Raw genomic sequence first — 3,891 nt, 5'->3', positions numbered from 1 at the left:
GCACTCAATGTGTATATGCACTTAAAACACCTACAAATACACATACACTATAAAAAGAGAATTGAATTTCTCTTTTAATTGAACATATGAGTTGAGTTAAAAAAAAAAAGAGAGACAGAAGGCTTGAAATTGGAAAGTTGGAAGATGCCATTGGGTTGTAGCCTAAGTAATCATTTTAATGGGGCCGAATATGTTCATGCAACGTATATTTACTCTAAAACCATGCACAAATGCACATAGGCTATAAAGACACATGAACAAAATACATGCACATATATACACGTACATGTACACACATGCAAACACATGTATACATATACATGTACACATGCAAACACGCGCCCATATGAATGCATATATACACATGTGCATACATGCTCATACACACACAAACATATATGAGTGATAAAAAAAAGCACACGCGCGCGCGCACACACACACACACACACACACACACACACACACACACACACACATATCGGTGCACAACTATATACGTGCAATGCATACACACATGTGCATACATATATACATACATGCGCGCACAACATACAAATATATGAGATGAAGAAAGATGAGAGACATGGGAAGAAATAGAAAGGAGAGAAAATAAAAACGAGGAGAGAGAGAGAGAGAGAGAGAGAGAGAGAGAGAGAGAGAGAGAGAGAGAGAGAGAGAGAGAGAGAGAGAGAGAGAGAGAGAGAGAGAGAGAGAGAGAGAGAGAGAGAGAGAGAGAGAGAGAGAGAGAGAGAGAGAGAGAGAGAGAGAGAGAGAGAGAGAGAGAGAGAGAGAGAGAGAGAGAGAGAGAGAGAGAGAGAGAAGAGAGAAGAAGAAGAAGAAGAAAGGAGAGATAAGAGAGAGAAAAAAGAGAGGATATAAAAATAATGAGAGGAGAATATGCATACTTATGAGACCACACAATGGACACTCATGTATAAATACTTACGCACGCAGACGTACACACACACATCTAAACATATACATGTACACTTGCACACATGCACATGAATTTAAGTACATTATACTATAATTTAAAGTATATTGTATAATAAAAATTAGAGTTAATGATTCAAAAAAATGAAGCTAATAAATCTATTTTTATAATCAATATTTTTCAAGTTGTCACTTCATAATATTAGTGATTATTGATGTGTATTTTCATTTAATTTTTGATCACAATCATAGTACTTAAAATCAATAATTAAGTCCAATATAATAAATAACATAAGAATTTAAAACATAACATACACATAAAAAATATTTTAATACTCAATGTTAATTGCAATATTTTTAATGAGAGGTTTAATATTAAAGAAATGATAATAATTTTTATTTTAGAAAGATTTCATATTGCTTTAAAAATAGTTTAAAAATAAAAATATTTTAGATTTTATCCTAAAAAGTAAAAATAAAGATGTTGATATAATATATTAATATATAAAAATATAATATGCATTGATACATAAACCTTTAAGATAGTTTCAATTATTGGACTAATGATACTATCATATTATTAATAAATTATACAATTTAATATTTATGTGTATTGTATAAATATATTAATAGATTAATATTTTTATAAAACTATAATATATATACACTTATATTACTAATAAGTTAAATAATGTAATATTTATATGTATTATATAAACATATTTATGGATTGTTAAAATATTTTTTATAAAATTATATAAAATACATAATGCGTAACATATAATATATAACATATGCGTATTGCAAATTAGCAATTACTACATTAATGATTTATTTCATTATATTAATATAATATATCATATACATATTATATCAATATTGTGTTACTATATATAAATTATATTGATGTTCTATTATGTATTATATGTAACATATTATTATAAACATATCGTATTAACATACGATCATATATAATGTTCAATGTGTATTATATGATATCGTATTAGTAAAACATATACTATAATGAATGTTAGATAGTATATTCTATAAAACATATTGTATTATAATAATGGCAAGCTTTATTCATTTGTAGTATACAATAAGTATTATTATTTTATTGATATATTACTATATGTGTTTCCCACAAGCCATAGTGTGGAGCACCTAATATAAATTGATGACACAAAAGATAGCCTTTAGCTTTTCTCACATGGAACTATTGCAAAAACCATAAACCAACAAGGATACCTTTATCTTCTCGTATGGAGGTGCTTAGTTAAGATCATAAAGTGAAAGAGGAAGAGAGATTGTGAGCAGATGATACGTTTATAGAATGTTATTTATTGCTATTTTATATACTTAATAAAATAATTGATTTGAACATTTTTTGTAATGTTTGCTTTCAAATTTACCATCACTTTTGATTTTACTCTAATATGATATACTTAAGTTTTATTTGACAATAATTATATTATTTTGTCAATTATTCCTTTTAGGTTTCTATGCATAATGTATAATTAATAAAAGTAAGATATGTTTCATTACATTTTAAATTCTTTTTAGTTAATAATGTCCTCCCCATTATTTGTAACTGAATTTGATTTATTTCATACATTTGTTAACAATATTTTTGCTTTTAAAAATTAATTGAAAATAAAGTTAAAGTCACATTGGTAATATAACATTACCATATTCATTATATGATGAGCTTGTTTGCCTAATGATGTGCATAAACTCAAACTAAAATTGAAACAAAAGATGGTAATGCCACACATAGCACTTGCTAGAAAGGTAAGGTGCACATGATACCTTTTTTTAACCCTGTTACTTATTATGAAAGGGGATCACTTTACCTATGAAACTTTGCAATGGTCTTGTTCATATTTATGAGTGACACGACCCGTAACGTTCTTTTAAGATGTCATAAGAGGAGATGAAATACATGCATAGCAATACTTTAAGGAAAAGGCATCCCTCATAAATTTCTCAAAAACTTCTCAATGCATCATAATTTGCATGTTTTTGTGGTAAGAGCTTTGTCCCATCAATGCTATATATAACATGTTGAGAATTGTTTGTCATGATTTTCTAGGTCAATGAGGAGATGATTAATCTAATATCACTTTGTTTCATAGTGTTCATGATTATTTTTATTGAATGCACTATAGGGTGGATGAAAGAGACATTGCAAACTTGATCCGGAGGAAATTTGGTACTATTTTTTGGAGAATACTTGAATTTTGAAAGATGCCTCAGGGCCTTTCACACATGAATGACTATGCTCACAAAAAGGTCACCAAGGTAAGCGGTTTAGTGATTTGGTGCTTACTTTGGTGTGGAATTGAGGTTCTCCGAATTATCATGAAGAAAATCTATGTTTGTCCATCAAAAGCTTGGTTAAACAAAAAAAAATCAGCGTGTGGAGGCCTTTGATGGGCGTTAAAAAAAAATAGCCATCCATGGTTAGACCATCCCTTCATGTGCATGAGTTTGCATGAGCAGCCTATCACAGTTGAAGGTCGGTTCCACTGAAGCACCGATATATACACCCACATGTTCAAACCACTTGGGCTACGTTGGAGATGGATGATAACATTAGGGTAAGTTTTGATATTGTGGGAATTTCTCAAAATTTTTATAAATTTTGAGACTTGAGCAACGTTCACAGAAAACCAACGTGTAGTGTAAAATGAGTTGCAAAATTTTCAAAAATACATTAAAAAGTAATAATTTGTAAAACCTTTAGTTATAAAAATGACAAATACATGTACTTTGATTTAAAAATCATTCCATAATTTCAAGTTAGCAGTCTATCATAAATGTTTTTCATAGATAGTGGAATTGAGAGATATGGTGACATTAAAAAGAAGAAATTAAAAAAAGGAAGTGCATGGAATCAGTAACTGAGATGAGATTGGGCCACCTTGGATGTGGGCGAATTTCTTCTTATCTGCACAC

The sequence above is a fragment of the Lygodium microphyllum genome, chromosome 17 (assembly GCF_053477565.2).
Source record: "Lygodium microphyllum isolate KBCC chromosome 17, Lygodium_microphyllum_v1.1.10, whole genome shotgun sequence".
Lineage (NCBI taxonomy): Eukaryota > Viridiplantae > Streptophyta > Polypodiopsida > Schizaeales > Lygodiaceae > Lygodium > Lygodium microphyllum.
This window is presented reverse-complemented; position numbering follows the sequence as displayed.